This window comes from Marmota monax, unplaced genomic scaffold (assembly GCF_021218885.2).
Source record: "Marmota monax isolate L192 unplaced genomic scaffold, Marmota_monax_Labrador192_F-V1.1 WCK01_AAM20220418_F8-fsc00074, whole genome shotgun sequence".
NCBI lineage: Eukaryota > Metazoa > Chordata > Mammalia > Rodentia > Sciuridae > Marmota > Marmota monax.
In genome coordinates this window covers 5,117,593-5,133,435 of record NW_026694232.1, presented here as the reverse complement: position 1 = coordinate 5,133,435, position 15,843 = coordinate 5,117,593, and the positions used below count along the sequence as shown (strand labels likewise).

The 15,843-nt window shown below is 39.4% G+C and overlaps 1 protein-coding gene across 3 annotated transcripts in view; it reads right to left on the bottom strand.

Moving 5' to 3' along the window:
* Window positions 1-15,843, bottom strand: part of Kcnmb2 (potassium calcium-activated channel subfamily M regulatory beta subunit 2) — a 250,360-nt gene that overhangs the window by 187,136 nt on the left and 47,381 nt on the right. The window lies entirely within an intron of this gene.

Sequence of the window (15,843 nt, the reverse complement as noted above, 5' to 3'; positions counted from 1 at the left end):
GGTAAAGGTTGTGCAAGGCCCTGGGTTCCATCCCATGTACCACAGAAAAATTATCATCATCATCAACATCATCATCATTGTCCCATGACAGCCTGTGTTTTCCCCTAAGTACTTACCATTTCTGTTGTTTTCCTTACAAGTTTGTTTTCCTTAAAAGTTTTTCTTTTACCTCTTTGTAAAACTCTCTATCCTGTATCTTATTTTCCCATCATTGTATATTTTCGTGTTTGTTTAGGGTCATGTGTATCATGGGCCTATGCTTTAAAGTATTCCTAGACCCTGTGGACTCTCTGGGCTCTTCCAAGTGTTAAATTTTTGTTTAAAGGAGAACTTTTGGGCTACCACAAACAGCATTTCTGCTAGCTGAGTAGGAACATAGATCCCACGCACTCTGGTTTGCTCTTGCTCTTTTCCTTCAAACTTTTAAAGCAAGTCTGGTTTTCAAGGGTTATATTAACAATATAAGAGCATAGAAGGAAATTACTCATGTTAGATATTCTCTAGTTTGACCTGAGGAATTATGAACTTAAGAGTCATGAACTAAGGATTTATTTTCAATATTTGCTAATAAACCAGTGAGCCTGAAATATGAATTTGTGAGTGATTATGAGCATACTCTCTCTCTCTCTCTCTCTCACACACACACACACACACACACACAGCACACATTTTCCGTGTGAACTTTGATGGACTAAAAATAGCTGAAGTGATAATCACATTGAATCTTCACTACCTTGACAACTTGATATATAAATTTTCAGATAAAATATCCCATTATTGAAATTGAGAAACACACAGCTCTAATGTGGTCTTCAAATTTGGGCACTGCAGAACAAATAGTTATTAGGCTATTATAACCCAAAGCTTGAAGAGGTTTGAAGGCATTTTATAAACAAAAAACATTAGTTTTAAATGGGCAATAATCCAAGCCTTCTTGTCATTTGACTTTTTAATTTATTATCCATTTAATGTGCCATATGTTTCAAACTTTTTAGAGCTCAATCCAAATATCTTCCCCACCCCCACCTGGGAAATCCATCCTGTCGGCCATTGAGCTGTTTCCTTCCTTGCAGCTGATTCATGCCCAAGTGTCCTGGCTCAGTCCTTACTGCCACCTTCTACTCTCTTAAAGAGGCATACTCTACAGTGGAAATAGTGCTGGTCCTAAACCTGACTCTGGAACTGGTCCTATCTTAGTCTGTCCAGGCTGCTGTAATAAACCACTATAAACGGGTGGCTTATAAACAAGGGAAGTTATTCTCAGTTTTGAGTCTGGGAAGTCTTAACTCAAGCACTGCAGATTTGATGTCTGGTGAAGGTTCACTTCCTGGGGCACGGACAGTCTCTTCTCACAGTGCCTTCACATAGTATAGGGGAGAGGGAGTCCTTCAGAGCCTCTTCTATAAGCACTGAATCCTACAACCTAATCGCCAACCTCCTGATGTTACTATATTTCAGCAAATGAATTCTGGGGGCACACAAACTTTCAGCATAAAGCAGGTCCTAAGAAAATGATTTGACCTTAGACAGGCATTAAATATTTTGGGAGCTTTTTAAAAATTGATCAATAAAACACATGTGTTTAATTTGTTAACACCTAAACTGTCATCAACTTAACGATTCCTGAAGTCATAACTATTATATTATAGTTGTCAGTAAATATGTTAAGCTATCGATAGAATTTTTAGGCTAGCCAGGAATTCAAAGATTATTTAATTAAATTAAGTAGTTTTGCTTACTAGGAAACTCATAGATTAAATTATTTATGTTGTGTGAAATAAGTTAGCCAGCAATAGAATCAGACTGTGTGTATGCGTGTGTGTGTGTGCGTGCGTGTGTATGAGTATGTACGGCAAGTAACTTCAAAATATGTGTTGTTCATGACCAATAAATCAGGTGAATGATTTGGTAGGGGAAATGCTAACAGATATTAATTAAAATTAGATTTTCTGGATTTGTGTAATTAAAAAAATCAAATCTTATCATTGCAAACTTTTAAATTGCATCATATATCCTTAGTTCATTTAAAAAGTATCCATAGGCCATTTAATATTGTACTTAATGCTTGAACTTATTAAGGTAAACTTTGGTTTTGAGGAGAAAGTGGTGTTGATTTCAGACATTTCAAAGTGCTGCTAGCTGCAAGTTATAAAAAATTCATGGTTACACTTAGTATTTTTCAACCAGGTTTAAACGTTTCTTTCAGCAGGTTTTCTGTAGAATAGCACTCAGTTAACCTCCGTTCATGGCATTGGTCTTTTTTGTTTTGGGATTCATTCTATAATGCCTTGTCCCTGTATGACTTTCAGGTTCCATTTCTGGTGTTGCATGTTGGTCTTGTGGTTGAATTTCCTCTCCCAAGCCCTGAAGAGTGCTTATATTTGTCAAGGAACAACATTCTTACTTCATCTCAGCGGGTGAGACTATTGAGGAGAGAAGGGAAGGGAATGAGGACATGCTGACGATGAAGTGATGAGGGGGAAAAGATCAGAAATGGGATGCCCTTTGGAGAAAGAAGTGAGCAGAGCTAGCCTGCTGGGCTTCTCTAGAAAAATGCTTCTCCAGTTGCCTTGGGATTGCTCTGTGTCTCCTTGGCGTGAGGACTTGGGTTCCAGGGCTTTGAACTGTGTTACTGTCACTCTTCCTTTTAGACCAATATAAGTGCAATATCATTTTCACTTACCTGCCTTCTCGGTTGCTTCCCCACAAAGATGACATTTTCAAATGTCCATGTACATGAAATTAGGGTGCTTAAAGTAGAGATCAGCAGTAGAATTTTCAATTCACAATAGAATTTCCAGCACCATCATGCTGGTACTGCATCCAGTTACTCTTCTTATCAATCACTCAAAAGCCTTCCCTAAGGTCATATAGTACCACCTTGTTTCTGAGCCAGGTGATCCTTTGACCTCTCTGGTGAGTCACCTCTGCAGGTGCAGGACACTTCCTCCTGGAAAGGCTCACCCACTCTGTTCATTTCTTGGGCACTTCTGACTGCCTTTATGAATTCTTTTTTTGTCTTTTTCTTTGCCTATTCTTCAAATTATCTTTCTTTCTTCCCTAAGATTTTGGTCTGGGGCTTTTCTTTCATCTGCATGTTCTCCCTGGATCAATTCTGCAGCTGTGATCTCTATCACTATACCCTGCCAGGATGTGAGCCTGTGCCTGCAGCTCATTTTCCTATTTCCTTTATCTCCTAAATAATATACATTTGATTAACTACTTTAAGCTCATTTGATACATACATTTGAAATAATGTCCATTTGATGATTACTTTCTACTTCTGAGTTTCATAAATAATATCCTCAGGACCCAAATACCATTTTCTTCCCCAAATATGCTCCTCCTTTGGCCCCTTGCTTCAGTAAGTAATGCAGTCCTTCTGGTTCTGTACTTCGACCCCCACTTCATCACCCTCCAGACCCAGCCAGTCATGGCGAACTGTCAGTTATACAGCGTGGCTCACTCTATCATCATCCCAACTTCTCATCTAGGCCATTACCACTCTTACTATTAACTGCCACTTGTTTTATTTTTGGTGGCAACAAATTCCAATATGCTCACTGCATGGATTGTTAACTTCAATCCTATCTGACCTCATCTGCCTTGGCCCCACACTGCTTTCACACTCCACTTCCACTGCATGCCAGTCCTATGGTTTAATTTCCTCTCTCTCCCACCCTTGAACAGTGCTTACATTTATCAAGGAACAGCATTCTTATCTGATTTGTCCCAGAGGGGTGAGACTATTGAAGAGAGGCGAGCAGCACACTTCAATATACTCTCTGCATTGGCACTTCTCAATATGTGGTCCCAGACCAGCTGTGTCAGCATCATCTGGGAGCTTGTTCAGAAAGTGCGCTCTCCAGCAGAGCGTCAGAAACTCGAGGGGTGGGCCCATCTGTCGGTGCTTTAGCTAACCTTCCAGGTGGCTCTGGTGCTTGCTAAGATATGGGAACCTCCCCAACCTCACCTGACTCACTCTACAGTTGTCCTACTTTACTGAGGGCTTTGCCCAGCACATCAGCCCCTCCTGCCACAAGGCCCCATGCATGCCGTCTTCCTCTTCACCTGGAAGAGTCCTCTTCCAACCTCAGGCTATATTTAGATGCCAGCTCCCCTGAAGAGCCTGTAGCTGTGGTAGGATGTGTCCCAAGTGTCTCACTGCACTCTGAGGATTTGGACCATGTTTATTCATTCACCAATGTTTGATTTCACTAAAGCTATTCAGCAAAAAAGAATTATCCTCAACACATAGTAGAAGATGCACAAAAAAGATTTTTTTTCGATGAATGAATTAGTTGGATCCCCCTATATCACTCTGGCCTCATGCTACTCTCTAACCAAAACCTGTACCTACCCTAGGCTGACAATCTCTTCTCATTACTCAAACCCACACTTCCCTGTATTCCAGGCCTTGGCTGCACCACTGAGCTGGTGGCCAAGGTTTTATCTCTGATCCATTCATCCCTTCTTCTGCCTCCCTCCTTTTCCATATCAAGATAGTCAGGAAGACTGTTGAGGAAAAGTCAGGTAGAAGGCTTTTTTGTTTTGTTTTGTTTTTAGGTATACATGACTTTTACCAATACCCAGAGGTCTGGTGATCCAGGCTGTCAGAGGACCCTTTGAGTCAACTACTCTCCTCCATTCTTCCTGGAAGTCCTCAAGGTTTGGGGGGCAACTTCTGGCCAGATAATTGCATAATGGCTTTACTTTTGTTGTCTTTGTTCTTTTGTGGTCCCAACTAATTGCTTTTGAGTACCACTGTTAGCTCTTAACTTCTCATAGGACCCCTCTCTACTGATGTGTAAAACTTAGTAACTGGCTTTTGCAAAGCACAAGGTAGAATTTATTGGTGGCGCTCTGACTTTTGGAATATTAGAGGAAGAGAAGACTTGGCCAAATAGAAGACGTCTTTAAACTTTCTTTACTCTGTGATTTAATAAGAGGACTCTTCCTGAGAAGAGGCTAGGAAAGATGATGCAATTTTAATTTTTTCTATATATTTTTAGAATCTTTCCCTGAGTTAGCTATGGACAGGGTCATTCATTGACCCCAAGATGATGCTATCCAAAGAGTTTTGTGTTATATTTTCATACACTCTAAGACTCCTCCCAGGACCACCACATTTTAAAAGAAGCCATGGTAGGGCTGGGGATGTGGCTTAGTGGTACAGTGCTTGCCTAGCATGTGTGAAGTACTGGGTTCCATCCTCAGTACCACATAAAAAAAAAATTCAATGAAGTTATTGTGTCCATCTACAAATGAAAAATAAATTTAAAAAAAGAAGCCATGGTATTTGGGGTGAGATGTGGGAGATCCCTGAGGCCTTAGCAAAATCACCAGCTCTGCCTCTGATCCATCCCTGTCTCTGTCATCATTTCTACAGTCCTTGCCCTGGAATTTCCAGTTTCCTTCTCCTGTTTTTTTTCCAGAGTAGCAGGACCCTCTGCACCCTTTGGAAATAACTTCTTAGCAGAGTCCTGTTTAATAAAATAGATAAAGCTGCTTTTTTTAAAAAAGGGTGCATTTTTCAATGTGTAACTTTTGCTTATTAAGTCAAAGTATTCCTCTACAAAAGGTAAAAATAGAATTACCATATGATCCAGCATTCCCACTTCTGAGCATATGAATATCCACAAGAATTGAAAGGAGGGTCTTGAAGGGATCTTTGCCCAGCTGTGTTCCTAACAGTGCTATTCCCAATAGCCAAGAAGACCCCATACCCCAGTATCTGTCCATGGATAAATGTGTAAACAAAATATGAGCTATACATATACAATGGCATATTCAGCTTTCAAAAGGAAGTTCTGACCCATCCTATAACCTGCAGAACCCTTGAGGACATTTTGCTAAGTGAAGTAAGGTAGTCACAAAAAGACTAATACCCTCATTTGCAGAAGCTAAAAGAAATTGATCTTAAGTACAGCAGTAATTACTACAAGAGACTGACAAAGTGGGGAAGGGGTGGTGGAAAAAGGGAGGTTAGATTTGATCAGTGCACATTGTGTATACTTGTATGAAAATATCACAACAAGCTCCATTAATGTATATAATTAATGTGTTAATTAAAAATGGATTGATAGAATAAATAGGCAAATAGACAAATAAGAATGAAGCATGTTATGCATGCTATTTTTAGTTCAAATCATTAAACTTTTTATAAGAAAAAAGACAATACTATATGATTCCAAGTGCGTGAACTCTTTAGAGTAGCAAAAGGCACAGAATCAAGATAGAATGGTCATTGTCAGGGACTGGAGGAGAAGAGGGAAGTGGAGAGTTGTTGTTTGGTAGGTACAGAGTTTCTGTTTTGCAAGATGAAAAACTCCTGGAGATTGGCTGTATAATGTGAATATTCTTCAAACTACTGAATCTTACACTACAACATGGATAAGATAGTAAATTTAAGTTATGTGTGTTTTATGACAATTTTTTTAAAGTAAATGCAAAAGATAAAAAAGAAGTCAATGTCTGAGAAAAATTAGTTTGGAGAACTCAAAATATTTGAAATCTAGGGTTATGGTTAGCCATTTATTTTCTGTATTCCATGTGTGCTGTTTTTGTCATGCTATATTCTTAAATACTCCTCTTATAATCTACTGTTCATCCTTTTCCTTTTAAAAAAAATATAGCTTGCTGTATAATTCTAGGCTACTCACCACCTAAAATCTCAGAAGAATTCTTATTGTATAAATTAGAAACATAAAGTCAACCATTGTTGATGTGTTAAAATTTGGTCTATATCATATTCAATATTTGTAAGGCATTCTTTTTAAAAAAATTTCTTGTTTTAGTTGTAGGTGTACTCAATAACCTTTATTTCATTTTTATGTGGTGCTGAGGATTGAACCTAGAGCCTCATGTGTACTAGGTGAGCGCTTTACCACTGAGCCACAATCCCAGACCCAAGCATTCTTTTTAACAAAAATTAAATGGATGTTTAAAAAGAAAATATTTTATAACCTTGCAAAAACTCCATAAAATCTTAGAGTTTTGATGAATCACAGTTTGAAAACAACCCACTTGAGTAGACTATGTTAATATCCTACCTCATTTCCATCTCTCTCCATCAACTCTCCACACATCTGCTGGACTTGTCTTTGTAAACACAGAGCTGACCTTGACATTTCCCTGCTTAAATACCTTCAGCATAACTCCATCCCTCTAGTGCAGTGCTCTGTCCCAGCTGTCCCTGGGTAGCATTGAAAATTCCAATCTTGAGACCTTCTCAAAACAAACAAATCCAAATTTCTTGAGATGGGGTCTGAGTATGTTTCAAAAGCTACCCAAGTGAATGAAATGTGAAGCCAGAACTAAAAACCACTGACTTAAAGGAAAGAGAACCAACTCCTTAACATGACACCCAAGACCCGTGGGCTTTGATCTTTCCACAATTATGCTTGACTTCAACATGGTCCCATGCATTCCAGGTCACTGAGGTTTCCTGAGCACTTGTGCACATGACATCTTCCTCCTCCTGCTCAGGCTGTTCCCTCTTGCTCTGTCCTTTTTCATTCAATTCCCTGATAGATTGTAACTTCACTTTGACAACATAGCTCAAATATCACCAATTTCGTGTTGCTTAGTCTATACCGCTTTCCTGACTCCTTCTTTCTTCTGAGAAATTAAGTAATTACAATCATAACTTTTCCCCATTGTCTCTCTTTTACTAATGTCTGACTTATTATTGATGTTTATCATGAGTAGGTTTCCTTGCCAGAACAAACGAATGAATGAATGAGTGAATGAATGAATGAGTGAATGAATAAATGAATGAATGAATATAGCATCCTCTAGATTTAGGAAGTCTGAGTATTCTAGTGCTACATAATGATTCATATTCTGTAGACATTTATTATCTATAATTTGTATCAGAAAAGTACGGCTCTCAGCTGGACTCAAACTCAGAGTCCTCTCCAGATCCTCAGCCTGGCCACCAAAAACTTTCTATGTGAAATTCTTTTCAGATTCAGATGGTGAGATTGTGGTGAAAAGGTCAGATGATCTGAGCTCAGGACTGTGTTCTAGGGAGAGATTTGGAAGCTGGCTAAACTTTCAACTTGAGGTTTGCTTACCTTGTCTTTTGTCTTGCATTCTCCCATCCTTGCTGTCAAATTTCCATCTAAAAGTTTAAAAATCCTAGTTCCTTTTAAGGCTCCATGATTCACTCTTCTTGCTATTTCTCCTCCTCCAACATTTTATCATTTGGAATATTGTACAGCCAACACAACAAAGGGAGTCTCAGACAAGAAGAGTATAAACAGGGCCAGTTTTTACTAGGATAGCTCCATTGGAGAGGGAAAGATGAAAATCACTATCTAAGTACCTTGCCCAAAACCACGTCAATCACAGCCCATGGCAGTTAGGAGAAGTGGCAAATGGCACATCATTCAGGTATATTTATGTGAGATTACCGACACTGTGGTACTCCAGCACCTCCATTATTTCTGCTTCAAGAGTCTTAATGCAATGCATGGTGAATGCTGTTTGTTATGTCACTGCGTCAGTAAATGGAAATGGCAATGTGACTTTGTCCCCAACTCTCATGCTTTGCATGCCATTTTTTTTTTCCAATAAAAACTTTCCTTTGATTATTCAGTAGGTTTTCTGGCTGTGCCAACTCAGTGCTGTGCCCATATCATGAGAGAGGAAGCTAAAGAGAGGCCAGCACACTTACAAGTCAGAGTTACTCTTCCCAGCCTATGTGTCCTATGGGTCATTTTCTCCTTCGTAATGATAATAAAGGAAATCAACTTTAAACTAGATGTTAATGGAGTGGTTACTGAGCTGTACATGGTGTGTCTTTGTACCTATTAACATCCCAATCAACATAGCATTCCAAAGTTCCCCTGTAATCATAATGGATTCAGCAAGGCAATGATTTCCAACCCAGCTGAGGAGCCCCTTTATGATGTGATAAAAATCCATAATGGGCAGGAGCCCTAAGAATGTCAGCTTGTGACTTTAACTCCCCCCTATGATGCCTGCTTAAGGAAGGTAGCTTCGGATTGTCTGACTCCTCTCGTTGTTTTGTGAGTCCCCTCAGGATTTGTGGCATCTGTGCAGAGAACAGTGTCAGGGACACCTGGGAAAACGGGGCCTCAGGAATGGAATCCCCACTGCTGCTCTGCTCTCTTCTCCAGCCATCTGCCATACAGAAACCTGGACTCGAAGCCGACAGCGAGATGAATGTGTTAACTGAAAGAGGCTCTCTAACAAGTCAAAACTTGGTATTTTGGTACAAATTTATGGGATCTGCTTAAGAAACAGATTCAGTATCTGGTGCAAAATTGGAAGTTTTGCCTTTTAGATACATGGAAGTTCTTTTCAATCTATGTGTTAAGATACCTGCTTCATTCCTGGCTTTTACTAATTGTACCAAGTTTTTCACAAATTCCCACAGTGGCAGAAGTGGGGAGGTGCAGGGAGAAGAAGGTAGAAGACCAGGGAGGGTTTTAAATCTTTAAGGCAGAAACAAGAAGCAATGGAACAAATCCAATGGGGAAAAATCGACTAAGATTTGGTGATGTTTGATGAGGATGACTGGCTCATGATGAGGGGAGATAGTGGTGCAGAGTTAGGGAAAGAACAAGTCTTTGGAATTATAGAGACCTACATTCATACTTCATTTCCTCCAATTAGACCTTCTGAGTGCATTTTCTCATTTGTAAAACAGGAAAATATGTATTTATGGTATGGTTATTGTTCAGCCTAGATAACAAGATAAAGGTCAAGGGTGTAGGTAATATAACATCAATGGGAGTTGTTGTTATTCTGAACTATCATTTGTTGAGGAGAGGTCATTGAATTTGCAAACAAGTCATGAGTCTGGGTGCAGAGGACTGTGTGAGTGGGTCTTTGAAACTTAGTTCATAAAGGAAAAATGTCTAAGGGGTTTGGATGGTGCATCAGGATGAAGATGAGATGCCATCTTCAACATCTCTCAAATCTAAGCTCCAAGGCAGCAAGGACTGAGAAAGAGGTGACTGGACATTGAGTCTAGACACATTCTCAGGGTCATGGCTCCCCTCCTCTATCGTGCTTCTTTGGAAAGTTCAAGATCCAGTGTCTGGTGTGATGTACTTCTGGGAATTAAACCCAGATCCACAATACAGTTCAGTTCCCTTACTGAATGGTTTCCAATAAGGAACATTTATATTCTGCTTCACTTAGAAATACAAAAAGAGACTCACTCTTCTTGTCAATCTGTGAACATTTTATTGGCACCAAAACTAAGGAGGGTGAGGACTTTAGGCTCCTAAGGGAGGTGACAAGTGGAAGTGGGGCTAGTCACTCCGACTACCATGATTCATTCAATCCACAGTGACCCATTCATCAGCTCAAGTAAATCCCTTCACCTCTTGAGCCTCTGGTGATCAAAAGTTAAATCAGGCCTAATAATGCCAAACTGCCTATTATGTGGGTCTCATGATGAACAAAGTGAGAGAGATAATGGATGATAAAGCACCCTGGGAACTGGAAACCATTGGGTGAGGATGTGAGAAATTTTTAATGTGCCCAAACACCTCTTAGCTGTGATATCCATCTAAAACCTGACAGCCTTATCAGATTGATGTATTGATTTTTGTGTCTTTTTGCAAATATATGACCACTAAGGCACAGAATAAGAAGACACGATACGAGTAATTCAATATTACAAGCAATTGTATTCACTATGTCTATATTATACTAGTAAATAACTCCATTATCAGTGTGTCCTTGCAAAATAGAATTGCCAACACATTTTCTATAAAAGAAAGTATTGAAGATGAAATTTCCAAAATGGTACTAAAATGAGACCTGTATTCATTTTAGGTGCAAATCTTGGTAAGTATCATTCATTCATTTATCCATTCATCTCACTTTAAAAAAAATTTTTAAATGTGTTCACTTTCCTCTTTTATAGCTATACTCGCTTATAGATAACGTGTATGTGTTAACAACATTCAAATTAATTTCTCTAGGTGAAACTTCCTTTCTCAGTTCCAGACTCAAGTACCCAATTGCCCTCAAGGCATTCCTTCTTGAACATCCAATGGGCATCTTAAATTCAACACCCCCAGGTTTGAAGTTCTCATTTGCTGCCATCCTTACCAACATGCTCCTCCTTCTGTATCTCTCAATGGATACTGCAATTTCCCAATTGCTTTGAGCCAAACTTTGAGTATTATCCATCATCTCTTTTTCTGTCTCATTGTGCATCCGTTCATCAGCAAATTCTATGGACTGTGGTTTCAAAACATACATAGAATCTGTCAACTTCCCATTACCTCTACTAATTCCACATTGATTTCTCACTCAGATTAGTGTAATTTCTTCATAACTGCTGTCTCCACTCCTGATCTTCTCATACTTCCCACTCATAGAAACATTCTTACCAGGGCAGCCAGAATGACCCTTGAATACAAAACAGACCATTCCAGTCCCTTGCCATCCTCCTTCCACTGACACGCCATCCCACTCAGCATAGGTCCTACACCATCTGCTCTATTTGCTGCCTCTATTCCTATCCACTAATATTCTGCATTTTACTTTTGCCTCAGTGTCCTTCCTGCTGTTGATCAAATGATTCAGACAGAGTGGGTAGGGAAGGAGGAAGAGGAAAAGGGGCACCGGAAGAAGAAAACTGTATCTTCAAAGACATGGGTCTCAAAAGAAGTTGGCATGCATACAATTTCAGTGCCTCTGGGGATATACAGACATGATTATGAAGATCAAGTTTTAGCCAGGTAGTGAATCTTAGGTCATGGTCAGGTGGTCAGATTTTTAGCTAATAGGTAATCAGTAGCCAATGAAGAGATTTAAGTATAGGAGTGACATCATCAGATTTGGATTTTAAGAATTTAAGGTGGAAGATGCATTGAAGGAGATAAGAGATAGAATTGGAACGGTAGTGGAATGACATAGACAAGCAGTCTATGGTAGGGGCATTGGTAGCAGAAGGAGGAGGATGATCAATAGTTATTCAGGATGTAGAGCATGACACACTATAGGCAATGAATGATGATTGGTTTGAAAAATATGGTCAAAATCAATAGAATAAAATTTTGTTGCCAGTTGGATTTCAGAGTAAATTGCAATGGGGAGCATTCAAATCAGTGATTCAAAAAACTACCTAGAGATAAGTTAAAGAAATGTAAGTTATTCAATGAAATTGCAAAATCAGAAAGAGCCGAATTATGTCTGATACAGTATTCTCTGGCTAGATTCTATAGCATATTTAATTGTGGCTTTCAGGGCAGGAACTGATTCAGGTGATACATGACTTCTTACTGGTTTGCTTATTTTATTAGGCCCTTTTTCATTTCCGGTACTTGTTCCCAGATGTATCGTTTTCCATTTCACACATCATAAATATGTACATAAATATTTTAAAAGTTTCTGTTTCTCCAGGTTGAATATGTGCCACAAAATTGATAATAGCTTTAACTGAAAAGTACTCTGGTAATAAACTACTCTGGCTTCCAAGTTTAAATTAGTACAAAACTCAGGAACAGTATATTGAGGTTGGCAGGGACTTCAGAGATTATAAAATCCTACCCCAAACCAGAGTCTCCACTGTCCCCACCTCATTTTAAAAATAAAGAAATTGGGTGATGAAGGGACTTGCCAAGCCTCATATATTTGGTGGCCAAAATATTTAGAATCTATAAATGATGCTTTCTGAGACCATAATGCAGCAAAGAAGCCACCAAAAAAAAAAAGACTTTGGTGAGCTTTAAAAGCGCTGGAGAGCAGCTAAGTTTATCCAAGCCCTTCTCCCAGAGATTCTGATTCAATATAAAACATCATTTCTCAAGAATAACTCCTTGCCAAAATGCTAATACAGCTGGGCTGCCTACCATACTCTGAGAATGACTTAAATGAAACAAAGCAGACAGGCACAAACGATGAGTTTACCAAAACATCTAGTCCTGCCATTAAAAAAAAGAAAATCTTTACTAAAAGCTCCTTTTATGGAAAATACATGTAAATCATTAGAGTGCCCCTTGTGGCTGGGACCAACATAGCATGATAATAACAAATCCAGCTGTATATCTTCAGCAATTTGAATCAAAATTCTCCCAAATTTGATGCATTTAACGTAAGAATCATTCCTTAGGGGAGTTTGGAGTAAATCAATATTAAATGGTTTCTTTGTCCTGATGACCCTCTGCCTTATGTAGAGTCATGGTGGCTCTCTGGTGGGAGGCAGAGGCTGAGCAGTGTTACCTGTGTTGTACATACTACTCTTGCTTTTTCATGGTCTGAAGTAATATGGCCAATCTATGTCTTCAGAAGTGCTTTACTTGAGAGGTGATGCTGGTGTGGTTGAGATAATTCTGACCCCCCCCCATAAATATGCCCATAATTTCCCAAAAAGAAAAAAAAAAGAAAAGCCCATGGGAAAAAAAATACATCCTGCTGATATGCATTCTTTGGCTTTGCATGGAAAGATACAAACTTGAATTGGGTTATTACAAAAAATTGCATAGGGATGAAACAGACTTTGGGAATCATCTAATCCAGTAATTTTTACAAAAAAAAATAGTGGCAGAATCCTTTTTTTTCAAACAAAGTTTTATATAGAACCTCCAAATATAAAAAGATAAAGGCAGAGCTGCTCTGAATGAAGCTGGAGGGGAAAGGGAGAGTTGGGCTTGATCTTCTCAAAGGGCTGATGGGCTGACATGATATTCTACCTCAGAGCCCCAGGGATTCACAGGAAAGCACTGTGGGAGACCTATCCCGTCATTTTAAAGGGCAGTAACTATGCCAAAAGAAGTTAAAGGATTTGCCTACAGCAGAGAAAGACTGGAGCCTTCAAGTGAGATCAGAGTCCAGGACTGGAGGCCAAGCTGCCCCATCCCGGATGGGGACACAGGATTGTTGCAACACTCCCTCAGCAGTGGAGGCCCAGGTCGCGTGGGTAGCTTTTCTGTTCTCATTAGAAGAACTGGCTTCAACATAGGTTTCCTTAGGGGAGGATTGGTCCAAAGCAATGATAGATGGGGATTGTTATGTGCTTCCCTAGGAAGATTTAGGACTGAGCTCAAAGAGCCCATCTGGGGAAGTGGGAGCCTATATGTTCCTCATTTATGTCTATCTTCAAGCTCACTGAGTGAAGTATTTGGTTGCAGAAATAGATGGAATGAGCCCTAAAGAATGGGAAAGCATTGAAAATCTGGGGACTCTTGCAAACAAACGCAAGGGTGGTAAAACATCACATCACGGTCATCTCTTCCTTTTGGCAGTTCCATATGTACTTTGATTCCTCAAATGAACATTTAATTTTAATTATTCAGTATTAATCACATGTGGAAAGGGCCAGGATTTTTCTCTAGTGGTCTCAGTTCTTATGGACTAACAGTGAGAGTGAGAGTGAGTTTACATGAAGACTCGTCAAAAGGTGATTTATCAGAGGTTAATTTCTTCTCTGTCCCAGATTGCACCAGGCCTTATAATTTTCCTGGGTAAAATTCTGAAGAACTTGATTCAGTCACTAATCAATGCTTTGCTTATGTTAGTGGCTCATGGCTCATGCAACAGTATAGGACACTTTGAAATAAATTTAGTAGACTCGTTTTTTTTCTTTTATTCAAATAGTGACTAAGAAAATCTCTTCTTGGAGAGAAAAGAGTATACCACTCCTGTTCCAAAATGTCAAGAGCAGTATAATTCTCATTCTATTTTAAAAAGTATTTAAAGTGTTAGAGGAAAATATGGTGTTAGAGGTCATGAGCACTTGAATCAGATTCTCTGGGTTTGGGTAATGCCTTCACCAATTATAAATTGTGTGGCTCTTGGCAAGTTACTTAATTATTCTGTGCCTTTACTATACAAGGGAGATCATAGTATTCCTACTTCCTAATGTGGTTGAGGATTAAACAATGTAATACAGACAGTGCTTGGAAAAGTGACTGATTCATAATGTTGTTGTTAGGGTGTGGGCCTGGGAAGATTATATGAACTCTAGATAGGGGAAAGGGAGGTAGGGGAAGGTGGGAGGCATGGGGGTGGGAAAGATGGTGGAATGAGATGGACATCATTACCCTCAGTACATGTATGAATACACTAATGGTGTGACTTTACTTTGTGTACAACCAGAGATATGAAAAATTATGCTCTATATGTGTAATATGAATAGTAATGCATTCTGCTGTCATATATAACAATTTTTTAAAAACATTTTTAAAAGAAAAGAGGGATTGAAAAATACATAGTAGAGCTGTTTTACCCACTTCTCTTGCAAACACCCACCTTTCCATTCTGCCTTCTCAACTGACCGTTTGTCCCTATGAACTTTTAGCACCAAACAAAAGAGGAGAGAGAGAGAGAGAGAGAGAGAGAGAGAGAGAGAGAGAGAGAGAGAGAGAGAGAGAGAGGAAAGAGGGCTAAAAGAAGAAGAATGAGAATGTTTAGATACAGTTCTCTGGTTAAACCTTCCCAAATCTTAAAGTGTTGACATTGTCATCTCATGATAACACCTCCCTCTCACTGTCACCCTGCTGGGTCAGTAAATTTCAGTGTATTGTTATAGGCACAGATCTGTCCTGATCTCATCTCTTTGTAGGATACTCAAGGAGATTATACAGAAGATTATCTGTCCTGGATGAACAATTAAAAATGTTATGCCTTTCATTAGGGAAAGCAGCAAGGAGTTCTGAGACCTAGCTTTCTCCTGGGCCCTGTCACTTCCATCAATTAACAACAAGGATTTGATGACTGGTTACTTGGGCCCAGGCTAGATGGAAGGACAGTTCACTGCCCTTCCATATTGGGTTCCCACAGTCTCTCTTCAGATGTGAAGGGATCCTGTCCAGGCTTGGGCTGAAGGGCCACTATAGTCTGAGTCCCTCT